The sequence below is a fragment of the Thermobia domestica genome, chromosome 6 (genome assembly GCF_964235325.1).
Source record: "Thermobia domestica chromosome 6, izTheDome1.hap1.1, whole genome shotgun sequence".
NCBI lineage: Eukaryota > Metazoa > Arthropoda > Insecta > Zygentoma > Lepismatidae > Thermobia > Thermobia domestica.
In genome coordinates, this window is record NC_137459.1 from 193784280 (window position 1) to 193807029 (window position 22750).

General features: G+C 36.1%; 1 protein-coding gene across 1 annotated transcript in view; it reads right to left on the bottom strand.

Annotated features, from left to right (window-relative positions):
• Window positions 1–22750, bottom strand: part of LOC145687751 (ligand of Numb protein X 2-like) — a 798603-nt gene that overhangs the window by 775165 nt on the left and 688 nt on the right. The gene's annotated exons all lie outside the window — the stretch shown is intronic.

Below are 22750 nucleotides of genomic sequence, written 5' to 3' on the forward strand. Positions count from 1 at the left end.
CACACGAATAACAACATTAAAATTACATACCACACATTTGCATCCAATTTCGTACATATTTTGTTTACGACAAGTTGAATAATGCATGCACTACTGTTTGTTGAAGTAAAGAGACAACTACTGACAAGAGTTCATACGCACAACTAGATGTACTTGAAACGATTCATCATTAAACAAAGCGTGACGCTAGTTGTCTGTTCACTAGTTATTTGTTTATTGTCAAACAATTTCCTCAATAAATTTGTCTTGATGTAAACAAAAACACGGATTTTTGTATCCTTATATAAACAACGTTGTTTTCAAAAACAGGTCTAGTAAACATGGTTTCGTATGGGCTCAGTGTATTTTTTTTGGAAAAAGTTTAAAAAATCAATAGTGTACACAGACTTTTTACAATGACTATATAGACCCCTATAATATTTTCTTTAACATTTCGAAAACATTTCAGTTTGATAGGTTTCATCTGAAGTATAAAGTAAAACTTCGGTCACGATTTTTCAAGATATCTGCAATTGGGGACAAGTTCGATCCAATCTGGGAACATTTTTTTTTTTACATAGATATTTGAACTTGAGTCCCAGGGAGGTAGTGCACGTAGTAAGATCTGACAATTCTGTCTTGTTACAGGTATGCACCATTCACTTCACGTGCCAGTCCAGAGATCATTACTCAAGAAGACGGACAACAGTGTGAACGTTTGAATGGAGTAGTATGTTGTAATAAAGTTTTACTTGAAATAAGGCATAAAGTCATCTGAAATTCAGAGAATACTTCAGTCATAACACGGTGATGAGACACTCAACCCACTAGGACAATTCACTGCATGCATGACATGCAAGTACTTCAAAGATGATTTTACGTCCGTCATTGATGGTTCCGGTCGTGTTGAATCCCAGTCTACAGCAGTCACTTTTGGTATCATTCAGCATGTTAAACATCTTATTATTCACAATCTTCGCGTAACATGTTGAAATTTGTCCATTAGCTATATGTTGATATCAACACACACATTGGCCACATTTCAATATCGATCATGCGATCCCACTAGTGACATTCATTTAGTTTACCCAGTTACTTTGAGAGTCCCCTTGCACAATTTCAACTTGGCCTCAGTTGTTGCATCCTAATTGGTATGCAACCGTGCACATCATATTGCATCGGATTGAGGGAATATTATTGGTGAACTGGCAATGACTTTCATGTTCTTGACGCTAATCCTAAAAACGCTAATCCTAACATTTCCGACGCTTTGAACTCACGTTTACTTAGTATGAGTGCATTTCTGGGCATTTTTCGTTAAGTGTTTCCACACATGTCAATCACCCTGCTTCATCTGTTGTGCTCTACCGACACTCTAGATGTCTTTCTAGAGCATTTAAGTACAAATTTGCTACACTTAATACTCAGAACGTCACTGTTGGCCAGCATCCATACCTGCCGATCATGCAACCACACACAACGGGCATGAAGGTGTCCGCCATTTTGTATTTGTTCCAGATATCGATTTAATACAAACGAATTATTGTTACCTGGTCGAAACCCTATCAATTCATATCCATTTAGACCAACTTTCATTTGGCAGATTATCCGGGAATCCCTACGTTCTTTTGGGGAATCCCTTGCGCATGCATGGTAGGATTGTGAAACATGCAAAATTCAATACCGCAGGTATGACTTCTTCAGTGAATTTTTTACCCGCCCTCTTTACGTTGGATAGCTTCCGAACTATTGGCGTCCGAAAGTCATTTTCCCACGCTTTTGGCACCTTGTAGATCCGAAACTATGCCCGATAGGCGAAAGTTCAAGAGAACTTTTTTCTTGTCTCAGTGGTAGGAGTCTCCTCGTAAGAGTTGTAACACTTATTTTGTAAGACCCGATATGTATATATTACATTGAGGTATTTGGTAGCATCACATGAGGTATTTGACCATGTACCTAGGTATAAGAATTGATACTGTCGATATCCTATTTGTATTTATATATATTTTTTTTTTATTTTGCGAAATGAATTGCTTTTTTTTATTTTTTAATAAAGTGGTCAACATTTTATTGACATTCTTATTATTAGTTAGTCTATATTTTAAGCATGTTTATTTATTTTATGCATTTTTATTGTTTTAAGCCATATTTGTTCTTTTTTTTCAATGTCCTCTCAATTTGATTCCTCATATGATATTTAGACAATGCCTTACAAAGCAAAATATTGTTAACAGTAAACAAAACTTCCGCTGGATACGAGGCGAAACAATATATTATTGCTACATTAAATTCATTTATAGTGGCGTTTTATTTATTTATTTTTTAACTCGTATTTCTTAAGCTGGATTTCCATGAAGTTATTTTCTACGTACCAGTTAATCTGAGATAAAATATGATCTTGTAGTGAAGTTGTTTCTCTATTTTCCTTGAAATAAGAGAATAAGAATTAGATGGATTAACCTTTATCTTCCATTTCTGTGAAAGATGTTCAAAACGACAGAAAGAAAGAAAGAAAATGAAATCAGATTAAATCAGACACTCAGATGAAATCCAGAAAGCGGCTTAGTGTACAATATGATAATTTAAGAATAGTTTTAATTTATAATTTTATACATGAATGTCGTAGCATTTAAGAAAATATCAGTATCATTACGAGGATTGAAGAAGAAATATACACAGAATAAAAATATTTATACACTTTTGTGCTTATAATATGATAAATGTGTCTGTTTCAAATAACTACAGTGATTGCAATGTATGTTGTTCCGCCGTACTTTTGTATAAGGCGCTCGGAATACCCTGCATTCCCTTGGTGCTGCTCTTGTGCCGCCCCTGGTCGCCATCTGTTCTTTTGCATTAGTTGAATCTACAGGTTCAACAATGCAATCATTCTTTGACCGGACCTTTATCTTACAAGTCGTTCTCTAGTTATGGTCACTTTTCTAATTTTCAAACAAATTTCACCTGACTATAGTTTAAAAAAAGAATACACTTCTGGATAGTGGTTCCATATCTCAAATTGCTTTATCTGTCATTGACCATCATCCCTTGAAGTTTCAATCAAGATCACAGATAAACCCGGCATATAGGCATGTGTAAATGTATCACTAGTTAAAAACATGAAAAAAAAAATGGCATTGTCCTAGAAATGATTTTAAAATGACAAGGTTTACAATGACATATTTGCTGAATTGAAAAAATGGCGTGAAAGAGTTGGTTACATATTGTGATTATCATAAGAACAACAACAACAACAACAACAATAATAATAATAATAATAATAATAATAATAATAATAATAATAATAATAATAATAATAATAATAATAATAATAATAATAATAATAATAAAATAAAATAAAATAAAATAAAATAAAATAAAATATCATGTTACAATATTTCGACATGTTGATTTATTAGATTTATCTTTTTTTAAAGTTTCTCTGTGTATGTCTTGCAGGTTAATCCATGCAATTGCAACACGAATTGAAAGATGAAAGAATAGTAGTTGTCTTCAGATATCTACAGTTTTGAAATGATACGCAATTTCACTTAAATTTCACCTTAGTTGTATTCAACCTAGAATACATAAAAACATATACAAATATTGTTTATTATTTAATTAACAATTTTCAACGAACATAAAAAAAAATCGTTACTGATTTATCTGTCTGTGTGTCTGTCTGTCTGTTAATTGCGATTTTTTTTTCAATTTTTGAACCCTGCATTCGATAGAGCATCAACAACTATCAGAGAAAGAAATTATTTTTTTCGCGTCACTCTTACCGTCCCCAAGATATTGGCAAAGCAATGGCTGACTTTCAGAAATTTAAGGAGCCATATCTCGGAAACCGTAAGTAATAGAGTGATCATATTAGTGTTGATTAATATATAAAAGGATGGTAAATATTCTAATACCAAATAGTAACCAGTGGCCAGTGTCCAACTGAACAGTGGTTTGGTCAATGGCCAGTTGGCCAGGGGCTACCAATTAATATCGCTACCAAAATGTTTACCATTCTCTTAGGTATTGATTAACACCAATATTGTCTCTTTATGACTTACCATTCCCATGATATTGGCCAAAAATGGCCAATTTCCAGATATTCAAGGAGCCATAACTCGGGAACCGTAAGTTGTAGAGAGATGATATTGATGTTGGTCAATACCTAAGAGAATGGTAAATATTTTGGTACCAAATAGTAACCGGTGACCAGTTGTATAGTGGTCATCAATTAATATCGATACGAAAATGTTTAACATTCTATTAAGAATTTATTAACAACAATATCCACTCTCTGTGGCTTACCGTTCCCGAGATATTGGCCAAAAGATAGTTCCGATTTCGGGAGATTTAAGGAGCGAAATCTCGGGAACCGTAAGTCACACAGAGATCACATTGGTGTTGTTCAATACCTAAAAGGATGGTGAGAATTTTGGTACCAATAGTAACTGGTAGCCACTGATGAACTCTCTACTGGCCAACTGGACACCGTTAACTAGATATTGGCCAAGAAGTATATTTAAGATATTCTAGATTTTTAAGCAGTCATATCACGAGAACTGTCACGAGACCCATATCAAGTCACAGAGATTTGATGTGTTGTTAAGTTTTGCGAGAAAGAGAAGGTGCGGATAAAAATATTTACTTTTACATCTAGGAACAATGACAGTTATCCTTCCAGCTCCATCTCTCCATTCTTTTTAAGTTCGTTGTGGCAAACTTCTCGTTTAAATTCTTAGAGCATTCTCAACTGGTTTAGTATGAATTGTAGCTTAGAATCATCCCCGTTTCAAGTGTTTAAAGTACAACAATGAGTCGCATAATATGTTAGATGTATTGGATTGATATACTTCAAAAGTCAGACTAATGCGTGTCACTTTCGAAGCCGAAACTACAACATACCAGGCAACGATTGATTTCATGACGAATGCAGCTTGGGGTCAGCAGTAGGAAGAAGTTCTCAACAGCATGTTGCACGTCACAGCTGTTAGGAAAGTTTCTCCCTGCCAAGAAGTAATCGAGATGTCAGAAGGTGTGATAGTTGGTGAGAAAGAGGTCAGAAAAGTACAGTGATTGAAGAACAGTTTCACACTGTAATATACAGAGAAGATGTGCCGTCATCTCAGCGACATATGCGCATACACTATTGTACAACATTAGGAAGCCATATCTGCTGGTGGTCATTGCTGGTTGATTGCAGAGTTCAATACTGTAGCGATAAAAAGTAATGATTTCACTTCGATGGAGAGGCATTGATGGATTACCCTTACCACAGACCATCATGCCAACATCTTCTGCGGGTGAAGGAGTGGTTTTGGGAAAAGGGCAGTACATTGATCATGACCCAATCACTATTCTGGCTGTTTATAAAATGTACTTTTCTGCAAAAGTAACACTCTGATGTATGGAACTTTCCCAGCTATTGGCCGATTATAACTCACGTAGTGGCAATGACACCAAATTTTCCACCACCTTACTGATTGTGTGGACAATAACATTGTGCATACTTTACTCGTCTGCAATTTTACGAACACTTTACAGAGCGATCACTTGGATGGAGTTCCTGAGAAGTACATGATAAATGTTGTTGGTCGGCGGCTGCGATGATTACTTTACAATATTGTTTTACCAGCAAACCAATAGCGTTTGTTCACAACTTCTAGCCTCAAATGCACTGTTGATGTGTTGTGGCTAGATGTGGAGAGTGTTCCAGTTTGTAGTCATAAGTGTTTGTTCTCCATACTTCGTTGTCACATAACTCTGTTCAATAAGACATTATATCCTGTTTGACTAGGGAAGCCAGCCTGTTTTCTAATCATGTACGGAGTTCGCTCGGTGCATTCATTGGTTATGTTACGGGGAGTGGATGTTAACTAGACGCTAAAAGGGCATTTCAATCGCACCAACATGACACTACGCGCAACAGTTAGTCCTCATATTGCAGTTTTGAAACTATTTTTTTTTTAAAGAAACTTAATCTTCGCTCTTAATTGTGTGATTACTTTGCATGCTTATTTTATACAGTTTACCTGTAATGTAATAGTTTGTAAAGATGCTTTGTAGATGTTCAATATGCAGCTATCTTATTAATTCAATGAACACAATTTTATGCAAAGATTAAACTTCTTGTAGTGTTCAAGGAAGAAAAGAAAAGTGCTTACTCTTCTCCAATCCATTAGTACATTACATTGCAAGAATCGAGAAGTCGTACCATCATTTTAAAGTGCAATTACTTAAATAGTATTTACAAAATGAAGCTAAGCAAAGTCTAGGTTTAAAACATTTCTTACTGTTGAAGAATATAGAAAGTAAATTCGTCATATAATTATGTGATAAACCAATGAAAAGAAAACCCATGGCACTAGCAAATCCAGAAGAGTTGTTTGGAGAGGGCGGATCGCTTCCTGATCGATTAATGTAGGCTTGAAATACGGAGTTCCACATCAAATCAGTATAAAGTATTACATTATTTTATATATAGAACTATAAAAATGTAACCTTTGGGGGCTGTGATTACCAACACTACCCTCTTCGTGGATCCGAAACTGAGCCATGCACAGAATACTAATTTTCCATGCTCCCATTATCTAAATTAAAATAATAAATCATACTATATAGTTATCACTAATGTACTTATTTGCGAAATACGAGCAAAAATCTTACAGATTACGCATCTGCAAGTTGAAATCGTGGGTGGACAAATCACAGAAAACTTATTGGCGTCGAGGGACGTACGAGACAAATGTATAACATTTTCAAAGGAATTGGATGTTATCTTCGGATGAATAGACTTTATAGTCCCTTTCAACAGCAAGAGTATATGAGACGTGGACCTACAGCTTAGCATGAGATCCAAATCAGAAGAGCTTCAGCTTGGAGTCGAACCTGGATACCCCGTGCGAAGGACGTGCACACTAGCTATATAGCAACGAGAGAGCTATGCTCCAAGAATTGCATAGCCATACTCAATGAAGAAACTTATCTATCATACCCTAACTTCACACGAGAAAGAAAAAGATGTTATAACGAGAACTAAAATATTTAATTACTGAGGTAAAACAAGGGAGGACGCTGGCTCAGTGGTAAAGCGCTTACCCCTGGTGTGTGGGGTTCCCGGTTCGATCGCCAACCAAGTAAATTTGTAGTGAACAACATTGTGTCCTTGGGTTTCTCGAGTGCTGCTGTCTCTTCTTACATTATCATTTCACCTATTGTTCCATCATAATTCGCTTACCTTAGTCATCCGTTTCACTTAGCCGCAAGGGCATGGGACTAACTAACTAACTCTATGGCCTATGGAACCCGGAGGTTCAATGCCGCGTTCACAAAAGCTCTCCACTGACTTCTATCCTTAGCTAACTGCATCCAGTTTTTACTCTGAATTCCAATCGCTGCGAGATCCATCTTAATATTGTCCTCCCATCTGCGCCTAGGTCTTCCTAGTGGTCGTTTTCCGATTGGTCTTCCAGTCAAGACTTTGAAAGCGTCTCTACTTCCTTCCATTCTAGCTACATGACCCGCCCATCTAAGCCTCCTAGACTTGACGACCCTAACAATGTGGGGTAAACCATATAAATTATGTAGTTCCTCGTTATGAAGTTTCCGCCATTCCCCATTCCCGTTCCTCTTGGGTCCGAATATTCGTCTCAGGATCGTGTTCTCAAATACTTTCAGTCTATGTTCTTCCCTCAGAGTAAACGACTATGTTTCGCAGCCATACAGAACTACAGGCATGATTATCGTTTTATATATTTTAAGTTTCAAATTTCTCGACAGAATTGGCGACAAGAGATTTTCAACCGAATAGTAACACGAATTCCCTGCTTTTAGTCGACATTTAATTTCCCCGTGAATATGATTTTCCTCTGTTAATATTGATCCTAGATATTTGAAAGTATCCACTTTATCAAAAGTATTATTTAGTATTTTAACGCGTCCATAATTTGCTGTATTCCGGTCCCAACGCACTTCCATGTATTTAATTTTCTCTGAATTTACTTCTAAACCCATGTCCCTGCAAGCGTTTAATAAGATCTCTGCATTTCTTTCTATTGTTCTCCTATCATCTCCTATTAAATTTACATCATCAGCATATGTCATAACCTGGTGAATACCGTTCAAATGTAAGCCCTGGTTGCTATCTTTGATTTTCCTTATAGCGTATTCCAAAACGAAGTTAAATAATAATGGCGACAACGCATCTCCTTGTTTCAGGCCATTTTCGACGTGAAAGCTCGTGGACAAAAATTTTCCTACCCGGACTTTACTTTTAGATTCATTTAAACACATCTTAATTAATCTAATTAGCTTTCTCGGTATTCCAAGTTCTGCAAGAACGTTGTATAATGTTTCTCTCCTAACCGAGTCGTACGCCTTTCTAAAATCAATAAATAGTTGATGTACCGGGGTGTTGTATTCCCACTTTTTTTCGAGTATTTGGCGAATGGTAAATATTTGGTCGATAGTTGATCGATTTCGTCTAAATCCGCACTGATAATCTCCAATAATTTCATCTGCGTATGGGGTCAGTCTTGCTAACAGAATATTTGAAAGGATTTTATAGGATGTTGACTGAAGAGAAATGCCTCGATAATTATTACAGTCAGTTTTGTCGCCTTTCTTGTGGATTGGAACAATGATTGATTCTTTCCACTCTTGTGGCAATTCTTCCTTGTTCCAGATAAGGAGAATGAGTTTGTGTATCTTGTTCCACAATTTTTCGCCTCCAGCTAAAATTAACTCAGCCGGAATTTCGTCTACACCCGGAAATTTGTGTTTCTTTATTTTCTGTACAGCGGTTTCTACTTCTATTCGGTTGGGTTCTGGAATATATGGTTCTGCGGTGTGTATCTCCTTTTCTCCACGAACACTAATTTTTGGTTGCGTGTTAAGCAAATCGTCAAAGAAATCTTTCCATCTATTTAAGATGCTATCCGTGTCAGTGAGAACTGTACCGTCAGATTTCTTTAATATATAAGCACGAGGTTGATAGCCTTTCTTAAATTCGTTGATTCCTTTATACATGTCCCGGATGTTTTTATTTTTACTATTATCTTCAAGTTCCTTATTTAGCTTTCAAAAAATCGCGTTTCTTTGTTCTAAAAGTTTTGGAAGTTTCCCGCCTGATATCTGCGAAATTTTGTGTAGTCATTTCATTCGGATTTTGTAGCCAGCGTAATTTTTCCTGTTTTCTCTTCTCTGCTAGTTTTATGCATTCCTGGTCGAACCATGGTTTGTTCCTACGTATTTCCGCGTGTCCCAATTTTTCTTTTGCTGAAATTTTAATGCTATCTCTAATTTCAAACCAGGTATCCTCAACACTAGTGCACTCCGAATCTTCTAAAGCCGAAAATGTATTCGAAACTTCCATCTGGTATTCCTCTCTTACCTGGCTCTCTTCTAATTTATTTAAATTGAATCTCTACGTTTTCGGACAATGAATATTACCTTTATTCAACGATAACCTCTCTAGTATTATCGCTGCTAGCACGTAGTGGTCAGTGCCACAATCAGCCCCTCTAAACGACCGGACATCAATTATGCTAGATTGCCTTCTTCTATCTACTAAAACGTGATCAATTTGATTATGTGTTTTCCCGTCTGGTGATGTCCAAGTGTATTTATGAACGTCGCGATGTGGGAATTGTGTACTCTTCACGATTAGGTTTTTGGATGTTGCAAAGTTCAGGAGTCTAACACCGTTGTCATTACTTTCCTTATGCAGACTTTCGTTCCCTATAATCGGTTTGAAAATATCCTCTCGTCCTACCTTCGCACTGAAATCCCCTAATAGAATTTTCATATGGTATCGCGGGAGTTGTTCAAATATCCGTTCCACTTCTTCGTAAAAACTGTCTTTTATATCGTCATCCTTATCTTCCGTTGGGGCATGTACATTTAAAACAATAATATCACACCACCGTCCCTTAAGAGTAATAAAAGAAAGTCTGTCAGTAACAAATTCAACCCGTTTAATTGCTGGTAATATACGTTTATGAACGAAAAACCCTGTTCCTAACTGGTGATTTTTATTTCCTTCCCCGTAAAAGAACGTAAAATTTCCGGAATTCTCAGATCCATTTCCTTCCCACCTAACTTCCTGAACTCCTACTACGTCCATCCTGTATTTCTCTAACTCCCTCGTTACGGATTTTAACGCGCCTGCCCTATAAAGATTCCTAATGTTCCATGTTCCAAATCTCATGTCCATTTTCTCTTGCTGAGGTGGTGCCAAGTTATCAGTCCTTGTCCGAGGCTTTTGTGAATATTTCTGAACAAGTGCTTTTTTTATAGGGTGAGGTTGTTAGCCCTACCCAAACCCCCAAGCTGGAGGACCACTCCTAGTCGGCTGTCCGCGACTGCTTATTCAGTATATTCGCAGCTAACCTCTATATCGAGAGGCCTTCTCCTCGATCCGCAACCTGAGGACGCGCCATGCCGTGGTGACAGGAACCCACGTTACACGGCAAGGGCATGGGACAGGAAACTAAAAGATTTCATTTAAAAAAAAAAGTAATATATATATATATATATATATATATATATATATATATATATATATATATATATATATATATGTATTTACCATTTTAGTGGGAAACTTGGCCTTTTGCGTTCTGAACTAGTTTCTCAATGTTCAGTGGCACTCTGAATGTTTTCAAGATAGACATCGGTTATCCAGTAGGGATGGCCACAAAGTTCCGGTTCCGGCGGAACCGGTTCCGCGAGGAACCGGTTTTCGGAGATCAGGTTTTCAGAACCGGTTCTGGAACCGGATTCGGAACTGGATCCGAAAACCCAGTTCCAGAACCGGATCTTACGAACCGGTTCCAGACCTGGATCCGAAAACCCGGTTCCAGAACCGGATCTTAGAAACCGGTTCCAAACCTGGATCCGAAAGCCCCCAAAGACCCGTAAAGGAGGCACAAATTTCACCTTCAAAACACATGCAAAGAGGACCATGCGCTTGTGCCCTCCCCACCCAGACTCGCTTGTGCCCCCAGAAAAAAATGGGCCACCAGTGTTTTTTTTGTTTTTGTTTTTATTTTGGTCCACCAGTGGGTGTTTAGCCAAATGAGTTGGCCAGTTTGCCTGTTTAACCACTGAGTTTGCCAGTTACCCAGTTTATTTAGCCAAATAAGACAAGCGGCCGCCGCCTGGGCGCCTGCCTATGGCTTCCACCATTTCATCTAGCACACTGCTCACAGCCTTCCAGCAGCTCGGATTTAGCGTAGGGATCGTCACAAAGTTTCGGCTCCAGACCTGGATCCGAAGAACAGGTTCTAGACCTGGACCCTAAGAACCGGTTCTAGACCTGTAACCGAAGAACCGGTTCCAGACCTGGATCTGAAGAACCGGTTCCAGACCTGGATCTGAAGAACCGGTTCCAGAACTAGATCCAAAAAACCGGTTCCGGAACTGGATCCGTTTATACCCGAAAACCGGTTCCAACAGAGACCGGTTCTGGCCATCCCTATTATCCAGGCGAAAATAATTCAATTTAGTTTGAGATTTATTTATTTATTTATTTAAAGAGAGAAGAAAATTTAATATATGAGGTGTATCCAATATACGTATTAAACCGTATACATATAAAATTAAACACACTAAATTATAAAATAACAATTAACAAAATATTAATGGCATAAAATAATAAGAAAGGAAGTTAACTGCTACAGAAATTGATAAATCAGATTTCCTATTTGTATTTTATGCGCTATTACTTACCTAAAGAAAATTGGACTTCCTAGGTTCCCTATATTAATAGAACTTAACGTACTCGGCATTCAGAAACCATGTCTATCTTCCGTTATCGGGTAGATTAATTCAATGCATTTATTACTATATTGTGATTTTCTTTCCTTTTCTTCTTTTTTTTTGTAATTTTATGCATAAAAATACATTTTCAATAACGAGTTAGGCAGGCCGGATGAAACAAATTCAGTTTTCACGGATCGGTCCGGGGACCGGTTGTTGCACATATTTGTTATAAATGTTTCCGAAACGCTTTACCAGAATAATACTAACCCCATCAGTATACTACCTTGTTTTAAAATTTTGTTAAATCATTATGCCAGATTATGGAGGTAGTAATGAAATGTTCACTTCTGAAATTTGACCAAAATCATTATAGGCAAGTTTGAAAAAGAAAACTCCACTGAACTATTTTTAACGAACTTAAAAACTTCGTTACTGAATTCTCCATGTATGTGTGTCTGTCTGTCTGTCCGTCTGTCTGTTGTTTGCGATTTTTTTTTTACATTTTAAACCATGCATTCGATAGAGCTTCAAAAACTACCAGAGAAAGTGATTAATTTTTTTGCATCACTCTTCCGTTCTCGAGATATTGGCCAAAAATGGCCGACGTCCAGAGATTTAAGGAGCCATATCTCGGGAACCGTAAGTCATAGAGAGATCATATTGGTGTTGTTCATTACCTAAGAGGATGGTGAAAAATTTGGTACGAAACAGTAACCAATGGCCACTGTCCAACTGGCCACTGGTTTGGCCAATAGCCAGTTGCCCAGTGGAGTCAAATTAATATCAGTACCAAAATGTTTACCTTCCTCTTAGGTATTGACTAACACCAATATAATCTCTCTATGACTTACAGTTCCCGTGATATTGGCCAAAATGGCCAATTTCTAGCTATTTAAGGAGCCATAGCTCAGGAACCATAAGTTGTAGAGAGATGATATTGATGGTTGTTAATACCCAAGAAGATGATGAACTTTTTGGTACCAAACAGTAACATGTGGCCACTGTCCAACTGGCCACTGGTTTGGCCAATAGCCAGTTGCCCACTGGCCTTAAATTAATACCAGTACCAAAATGTTTACCTTCCTCTTAGGTATTGACTAACACCAATATAATCTCTCTATGACTTATCGTTCCCCTGATATTGGCCAAAAATGGCCAATTTCTAGATATTTAAGGAGCCATAGCTCGAGAACCATAAGCTGTAGAGAGATGATATTGACGTTGATCAATACTTAAGAGGATGGTAAAAATTTGGTATCAAATAGTAATCGGTGGCCATTGTCCAACTGGCTACTGGTTTGGCCAATGGCCAGTTGACCAGTGGCGACTAATTAATATCGGTACCAAATTGTTTACCTCTCTCTTAGGTATTGATTAACACCAATATAATCTCTTTATGATTTACCGTTCCCTTGATGTTAGCCAAAAGTGGCCAATTTCTAGATATTTTGCGAGCCGTAGCTCGGGATCCATTAGTTGTAGAGAGATAATATTGATGTTGACCAATACCTAAGAGAATGGAAAATATTTTGGTACTAAACAGTAACCGGTGACCACTGTCCAACTGAATCACTGGTTTGGAAAATAGCCAGTTGGCCAGTGGCCAGCAACTAATATCGGCACCAAATTTTTTACCATCCTCTTAGTTATTGATTAACACCAATGTCATCCCTCTAAGACTTACAGTTCTCTTGATATTGGACAAAAAATGGTCAATTTCTAGATATTTAATGAACCAGAGTTCGGGAACCGTAAGGTGTAGAGATATGATATTGATGTTGATAAATGCCTAAGAGGATGAAAAATATTCTGGTACCAAATAGTAACCCGTGGCCATTGTCCAACTAATATTGGTACCAAAATTTTTATCATCCTCTTAGGCATTGATTAACACCAATATCATCTCTGTATGATTTACCGTTCCCGTGGTATTGGGCAAAAATAGCCAATTTCTAGATATTTACCGAGCCATAGCTTAGGAAACATAAGTTGTAGAGAGATCATGTTGATGTTGATCAATACCTAAGAGGATGGTAAACATTTTAATACCAAATAGTAACCAGTGCCCACTGATTAACTGTCTACTGGCCAACTTGCCACCGTTCCCCAGATATTGGCCAATAAAGTTCAAATTTCTAGATATTTAAGCAGCCATATCTCGAGAACAGTAAGTCATAGAGAGATAATATTTTACTAATTTTTGCGAGAGAGAGAAGGTGGCGCGGATAAAAGATTTACTTCTACATCTAGGAACAATGACAGTTTTCCTTCCCGCTCCATCTCTCCATTCTTTTTAAGTTCGTTCTGGCAATGCTCATGGAATTTCTGAACTGTTTTTCCCTGATTTTTTTCTTACTCTTAGAAATATATATTGTAAAATAAGATGGATCAAGTAATATTCCAAACTCGCTTACTTAATATCTTGTGACGTAAGTCTGATCCTTGTGAAAGTGACCTGCAAATTAGATTAAGGAAAATAAAATAAACTCTTAGAATTTGTATCCGAGGTCGAGAAAAGTGCCTCCAATTTTGAAGAAAGGATATGTATTGATCTTAGAAAATTAAAACTCAACGTTTTAAATTACATGGTTATGCTTTAGTGAACACTATTGTACATCGTATAAATAGGTGAAAAAATATAATATTACAGAGCAAGATTAAATACTAAAACGCGCATAAATTATTTAGAGGCTTAAGAATTAATGAATGAACACTAAAATTTCCGCGAGAGTGAGTTCACTAAGCTCTTTCTACTAAACTTATAGCTTACTGGATAGATTTCTTTTAAATCTTAATTTCTAACTATGGCTGATGATTACAAACTTTAAAAATTTTGTTTGTCCCTCATCTGGTTTACTCTCTGACCGATTGCAAGTATTGGAGTCGGGGTGGCACATGGTAGAGTGCTCACCTGTAGTGTGTGGTATCCCTGGTTCGACCCGGCTTGCGCCAAGTGGACATTGTGGTGGAGCTTCTTCGTAGATATATAGTTGGGGTATGTGCCTTCGACGCAGGGAACCGCATTTGATTCTCGTTGAGAGCATACGCTGACCCAGTGTTAAGCTGTAGGTCAACATTAATCTGGTTTCGTCCCTCTAAGGGACGTTAAACTTCAGAACAACAAATACTTTCTTGGAAGCGCAGAGGCTTTGTCGGCTTTACTTGTTGCATGGATTAAAAAGTGGAATTATACACATAAATCAATGGTCTATTATAGTTCCAGATGTTACAGATTTTTCTTTTAGTATTTTCCGATGTGCCAGAGGATTGCTAACTGTCTCGTTATAATTGGAATAGAGACTCGTTACATAATTATCCCATTTGAGCGAACTTTGTCATCAAATTTCATAAGGAAATTAATTACACTTTACAAAACTTGAACGAATTACTATGGGAAAATTAAAATATCGCAATCAGAAAAAAAAATACTAGTAAATAATAATAGACAGTTTAAATACAGGGTGAGCTAAAAGTAGATGAACATAAGGTGGAATATGGTTTTATTATAGTATTACTGTTCATTATAACTATGGTGTTTGTGTTATACTAAGTTTTATTTTTTTTAATTAATCGTTTTCTTTTCAGATATTTCAGAGAACCCATAATGTCAAATAATAATGTCATCATTTGCTCTTCATCGGCTTTTGGATCACCTTGTATTTGTGAATTGTTGACAATATCGTTGTTTGATGTGGTTTGGATTCCACCTTAAACTATAAGTCCACGTCTCATTCAGCATCGGTATTGAAAGGGACACTAAACTCCAATCAAACCAAAGCATATCTACAAAATACACATTCTTCCAAAATCTGTTCTAAGTGAACAATCGAAACCTCCATATAAGCATAATTAACAAACTGAATATAAACAATTATGACGGCAAAACACATCTAAGGATAGTATTCAAAGTCTTCGCACTTTCTTCTCTGACCTACTAAATACATGAAAACACAAACATGAAAACCTCGTTTACTAACTCCTCAATACGGAATCAATGATAACAATGTATTCATGAGGATATGACATCTTTGAAAACATTCGTGGCTTGTTCTGAAAATTCCATGGTTAAAACAAAGAGGTACTGAAATAACAGATAGTTAACATAGTAAACGCGCTGTTCTTTTACCAAACAGTAAATAATGGGATATACTGTACCAAACTGTTAAGTAACACTATTTCTTTCTAATCATTTGATTTATGAAATGTATCACTTACTCCACGGTCGAGTTCTTACAAATTCAATGACATATTACTTTGGACAGTGTGTAGGCGTAATAGATATAATTTCCAACAATAAAATTGTTGTAACATCTCCTAGTAAGACAACCAAATAAATAAACTTGCCTGATGGGACCAAATATATGCAGAACCGGAGGCTTGAAGTCACTTTACTTCTAAGCTTAAGAGGCAGAAAAGTATGTTATGTCTGGAAGACGAGTCACCGTTATTAATCATACACAAAAGACTAAAGAACTGGAATGTGTCTCGACTCTCAAGAAATTCCAAGTGGAAAGCCCACAAATTTAGATGATATGTTGCTTCATGCTATGAAGAAAACAAAGACTTTAAGCAGCCAACAGAAATGAGAAAGAGAGAGATAGAAAGAGGAAACGCGACTCCACGATTCTGGGATTCCGGAACCAAGTCGTTTGCTTCATTTTCTAGTTCCCGTCGCTTTTCTTTCCTTCTTGCATTTAAACTCCGGTTATGACTACTGTGAAACGAGTTGTTTGTTTCCCTTAAGAGTATTGTCCACCAATAAAGATGCTTCGAGAAACCATTCACAAGATTCATTTCATTACTTTTTTGCCATCTCTATTCTTATTCTTTAAACAAAATGTGTATTTACGTTTCTCTCAGGACTAACATATATTTTTTACATACTATTTCGTTGAGTCTGCGAAGAAGTTTTCAAAGTACCGAATGGTTTGCTCTTAAAGACATTTCGTGTCTTAAGTCTCTGACTTCCTTGTAAAAACGACTTGTTTATAACAAGTTTTCGACTTGTAAAAACAAAATTTAAGGAAGAGAAGAAATAAAATAGTAAGGCGCAAAGTCTTCAATATATGCACTTTTCCATAACTAAGTTTGCAATTGAAGGACGTAAATATGAAATGATACAAAATTATGCAAATATTGGTTAGAAATGAAAATGAGATTAAATATTTCAGTGTAACGTTCCACGTATTATGTCCTTTAGACTAAGGGAGACAATGAGTAAAGCAAGTGAATGATGATGGAATAATTGGTAGAATGAGGAAGTGGAAGAAACGGGAGTACCTCAGAAAACTCACCGACACGATGTTGTCCACCACAAACTTACTTGGCCGAGGACTGAACCAGGGACCCCGTACACCAGAAAAAAGTGCTTTACCACTGAGTCACCGTGCCCCCAAACATTGATTAGAGTAACAATGAATATTTACGTCGGTTATGAAATGAAGTCTTTTAGTTTAATATCCTAAGATTATGCCTGTTAGGCTAAGAGAGCTGGATCATTAGGAAAGTGGACGATGGTTGAATGAGGATGTTGGAGAAACGAGACTACTTCCTAGAAAACTCACAGACACAATGTTGTTCACCACAAACGTACTTGGCTGGTGATCGAACCAGGAAACCCACGTACCAGAGGTAAGTGTTTTATCACTGAGCCGCCGTACCCCTACATTGGTTATAATGAAAACATAAGAAGAAAACAACAACATAAACAGCATCAGTTGTGGTATATCACTTCACGTGGGAAGAAGCAATAAACTATAAATATTGCATCTCTCAATGTGTTTATTTCCACATTCCTTGTTTTCCAAATGTGATATTTATTCATAGAATTTGCCTGGTTGAAAATGTTCTATTTATGAATAAAATAATACAACATAGAGGAATTCCATATGTTTATATCCTAATCTACACAACAAAGGACGCTTAACCAGCAGAGTGCGTGTGTCAAATCTGATTCTTGGGTCAAACCAGGTGACAAAGTATAGTCCTGTTCGTTCGCTTTTCTGAACAGAAATCGTTAATTTTGGATCATTTTCACATACCTATCAAATATCATTAAATGATTATGTAAAAGTTAACTAAACTATGTTCTTGATAAATATTTATGTACTTTTATATAAAACTGAATTTGACGCTATATGGCACCTTTCCACAACAAAACGGCTGAACTATTTGATTTTCTTTAACAGCCAGATTTGAATATTTTGCTTGAGTTCTTGGGTAAAGAGTTAAAATAGTTTAGAAAAAAATAGAGTATCTCACAAGCTCCTCAAGCAAGGACGTAAATAAGAGTACTGCTGATCCCACAATGTGAAGGGTCCCAAGCCATTAGGAGCACCCAAATCGTAAAAATGTGAATTGAGATTAATAAGTTTTTAATGAAGCATTTAGTACAGTATGTCATCACTATCTTAAGTAACATACTAAATACTAATATTGCTGACATTATGGATTAGGTGTTCCAACAGCTACTCTGCTTCAGAATATGTATGAGTGCATCATTGAGAAAAAAAAAATGTATCATTGAGAGATTTCGCATGATTTCTGCTTGTTCAAAACATCTGCTTAGGAGGTATACTCTGTCTGACTTTCCTTCAGCTGTATTTAGCTTTACCGATAATATCACCAACTGCGAAAGGTCTTTTGCAAAGCTGAAATTAATCAAAACATTTCTAAGTAGACGATAACTTAGTGTAGATTAAGTGCGACACCATTCCTAAGTTTTGAAAATGAAGCGCAAACTGGACGTGGACAGTGTAGTAAACATATTTCTAACCATGAAACAATGGCGATTTGGAAAATGTCCAACGTGTGAAAGCCCTACTAAAGTGACATTTTTTTTTTTCAGTTGCAGAAGAAAAGTTGGGTTTCTTAAGTAAAAGTCAATTAAAAAGCATTTGTTGAATTCGAGAAATCGTTTAAAAGTTTTCTTTTCTTTTTTTTCTTTTTTTCTTTTTTTTTAGTGTTTCTAACGTGTCTGACATTCTGGTCTCTATGTGGTACCCTACGGTCCTTTGCATAGGAAATGACGTTTATGTTTAGAATATTTGATTTCTCGCAATCACATAGGTCCACATTATAAAACTATATAGAATTATGTTATGTTTGCAGAAGCAGATTATAACCAGAAATTAAGCAAAAGTGTTCGTGCCTGAACTGTAACAATATAAGCCTTCATACTCAGCACAACCGGCAGTTCCTCAATTGGTTATTTATAGTATTCATAGCGACCAATATAAACGTTTTCTGCGTTCAATTTATCCAATTCCAAACTATTTCTTGTCAGTTTACAGCAAATCCTGGAAAACTATACGTTTTGTCGAACTGCAAATGTTTGAAGGTGTTCAAGTAATTCACACGAACGCACTCAAATATTTCCAGTTGTACAAAACATGCATATCGTATCGTTTTTTATCAGTTTTTTCGGGATTTACTGTAAATGGACAAAAGCCGATTTGGAGCTGAGCGACTCATGAGTTCATTTTTTAAAGCACGATATAGTGGTTTTCAGTTTATAGTGATGAATTTCACAAGCCATTGTAGAATCAGTAAGTCCCCTTAAAACGTTTTAATAATCAGACAGTATTTCGTATTGTCTTTCAACAGAAACATGGACAGGAGACCCCACACCCGCTGTCTGCGGGGGCCCTTATCCTTTAGTTACGCCACTGCCTTCAAGTTAGAGAAGTGAATTTCGATATATAACTTTCTTATTAAAAAAAAAAATGAGACAACTTCCTACGTGTCATTGTTTGAATTTAGTTAAATGCATATTCTATTGTTGTAAACAGTTATCTCAGTCTAACGTTTTATTGTACGCTTTTTGCGGCTAGTTTGCCAAACCAAAAGTGAATGTCACGGCACTTATCTTATTTCCTTGAGAGAGGCCTGCGATATTACAAAAAGACCAAAATGATGGAGTATTGGACACTTTATGAATAATTCTCATTAACATTTCCTACGTACTCTCTTCGAGAAAAAGTTATGTTTGTGTTATGTAGTCTCAAAGTTTATTTTCCGTACTATCAGACACTTGCAAAACTAAACGTCAAAGCAATGTTCAAAATGTTTACCTAACCTATGACTTTCAGCCAGATTACGAAAATTACTTATTTGCCTAATCTCGAAAAGCAGTAATTCTGAAGCACTTTTCACATAGAGCTCATTTCCGTATTTTAAGAACACATCTAATTCTGAATTAAATGTATTCCATTCCTTTAGTCTAGTAATGTAGCCAAACTATATGGACACACAAGTATAATCTAGGTTTAATGAAAATGTTGATCGGATTATATCCAACCAACCGTCAAAGTGTACTTATTCTACGAAAAGCCGTGCCATCACTACCAGTTGTACTCTAGCGGACCACTTAGTATTGTGGACTATTACCCAACATTGCAATTTCGACCATGACAAATAACGTTGGAGCGCAGACGTAGCAATTCCATCTCATTTCACGATGCAGGTTTGTCATCATTTTTTTACAGGGGTGTGATGAAACGAAATATTGCGGGCTCATATTTTCATTCCATATCCTGGTAAAACCGGAGGGATAATCTGGCTAAAATATATGTGTATTTAGATCCACACATGGTTCTTGTTGGTACCGTACAAATGATGGATAGATTGTGCTCATGTGGTCATGATGATTACCTGGGAATATGCAGCATTTGCCTACATGTTATTTTTTGTCCATTCTACGTATCTCCAAATGTATCCGGCGACATTCACGTTTTCCTCTACGAAACTTTTCTATAGTGGCAGTAAAGCTCGATATGTTTCTTGAAAGAGATACGAAAGTACGCAATTTCCAAAATGTTTCCATTTAACCTGATATTAATGTATGTTCACCCAATGTGACAATCCTATTCCATACGTTCATCCCCAAGTTTCTTTCGGACAGTTTGTCCTATGTTCAGCAACATGGAGTGAGCGGAGGTTGTGAACTTCTACCTTACATACGCACTTCATGCCAAGACGAAGGCGAATGACATAGCTGACAAAGAACTGCATCAGATTTAATATCTATCACATGCCACTTTGGGTGGTGGATTTTTGTGGGATGTCAGTCCACGAATTCGAGAAAGCACATCAAGAGACACTTTTGCTAATAATTCTAACGGACTCTCCCCCTTTTGTTTGCTGAATACTTGTAAATAGACCTCATTTGTGCCTGACTGGCCAAAATAATTTTAGCTGTAGTCACTTCGATAGTTAAACTATACCTCCAATAATATTTCACCATTCTTTGGGATCGATTGTACGAAAAATCTGCTTGAAAATAGAGCCATGGCATATCCTTCTTTTAACGGTTCACTTCCAGTGGCATATCACTAGTACCATCATGATACACCGGTATTTATAATGTGATATACTAGACTGCAAACGATACCGATTTTGAGGTTCTAGCATGGCTACAGTAGTAACAGTAGTTTAGCCAAATCGGTTCTATAATAAACAATAATCATTTGTAGAATTTATATATACACACACCAACACTTTGTCAGATATCGGAGTTAAGATTACTTGAGGAACCAAATCCACTAATCAAAATTAATACGTTAAAACAATATATTATCCGATTAGAAATGGAAACGCTATTTTGTTGTCAATCAAAATGTGAATTTTAAACTTTGAATAATTCTGGACTCAATAATGTTAATGTTACACACAAGACATGAAATGCAGATCTGTAGTTCTTATGCGTCAGGTGATATACTTTTCTGTGCACAAAGTTATTTTTAGTTTTAATTTGTTGGAGCTTTTAGCATCGAACTTATATTAGATAGGAACCACAGATAAAATGCCGTTTCATTTTTTTAAATCAGATTTATAGTACTCCATCGATGATCGAATCCATAACCACGTAACCAGAAAATACACCAGTTTCGAAAATAATATACATTAATAGTCCTGACCTCAGTGACAAGAGAAAATAAGGCATTGAAGTATATATAGGTCAAATACTCTTAAACAAATATATTAATCTAACCAATTAAGTATCACTATACACTAACAGATATATAACAAAGAACACATTTTGTCACACTTCGAACTTCCACCGTTGTCTTAGCATAGCTTAACCAGATTTCTGTACATGTTTATTTGATAGGACATGGATTAATGTTACTGGAATGAAAACGTATCTTGTGTAGTATATGCTTACTGTCAGGTTCAGTTAAGAACCGGATACTTGATTGCATATTGCACGCTCGTTGATTTATAATTTAAATTTTAAATCCATTTTCAACTCCAATGTTTGTGGAAATTTGTTCCTACAGCTTAACGTAGGATCGCAATCACTTGCACTGTCACTAGGGATCAAAAACACTAAAAACAATAACGCTTACGATTTTGCTATTAGGGAGTTCTACGTATAACGGATGTTCGTGTGTTAATATATTTAAAGATGTTCTGACGCAACAGCCAAATTTATTGTAAAAAGAAAGAACTCATATTTTCCTCAGACATACACACACACACACACACACATTTATTTTTAAAATATAAAACTAAAAAAAAAAGTTTACAAAGGGCGTTTTAGAATTTATGAAAAATTGACACACAACTTTGGGGCTTGATAGCCTATTGTATAGTCAGAAAAACAATATATATATATATATATATATATATATATATATATATATATATATATATATATATATATATATATATATATATATATATATATATATATATATATAATTTTTTAAGGTAGGGAGTTGTATCTGCGTCTATCACATATAACGTGGTAATTTTGAAACACATTTTTTATTTTATGCTTTTTTTTAGCATTGCTCCTGCTGTTTCAGACTTGAGTTTGACAACTAAAAAGAGAAGGATGATGTACTAATATTACTAATGCAGTTCACATTCGCACTAAAATTGATTCATTTTGACATTTTTCGAATGAAAAAAAAAAAAAACTTACAAAAGCGTGTGAGTATGTGTGTGTGTGTTTATGGGAATGCCATTTCATTTAATATATATTGAAATGGATTTATGAATG